Source organism: Pterocles gutturalis, unplaced genomic scaffold, assembly GCF_000699245.1.
Source record: "Pterocles gutturalis isolate BGI_N339 unplaced genomic scaffold, ASM69924v1 scaffold14948, whole genome shotgun sequence".
Taxonomy (NCBI): domain Eukaryota; kingdom Metazoa; phylum Chordata; class Aves; order Pterocliformes; family Pteroclidae; genus Pterocles; species Pterocles gutturalis.
In genome coordinates, this window is record NW_010120705.1 from 383 (window position 1) to 596 (window position 214).

Genomic DNA, 214 nt, shown 5'->3' on the forward strand with positions numbered 1-214 from the left:
CAGCCGAGGGGCTGGACCCCCCGGGGGCTGGCCCCCCGGGGGGGGTCACAGGGAAACAACCCCAGGGAAAGGGCGCACGCGGGTGAAACGTTAAACCTCTGCTCTTTATTCGTGCCTGGCTTCCTCGCCCCGTTTCCCGAGCGTGCCGCGAGCGAGCCATGCGGAGGAGGTTTTCCAGGGGGAGCGCTGGCAGAGGAGGGTGTGGGCTGGGGGG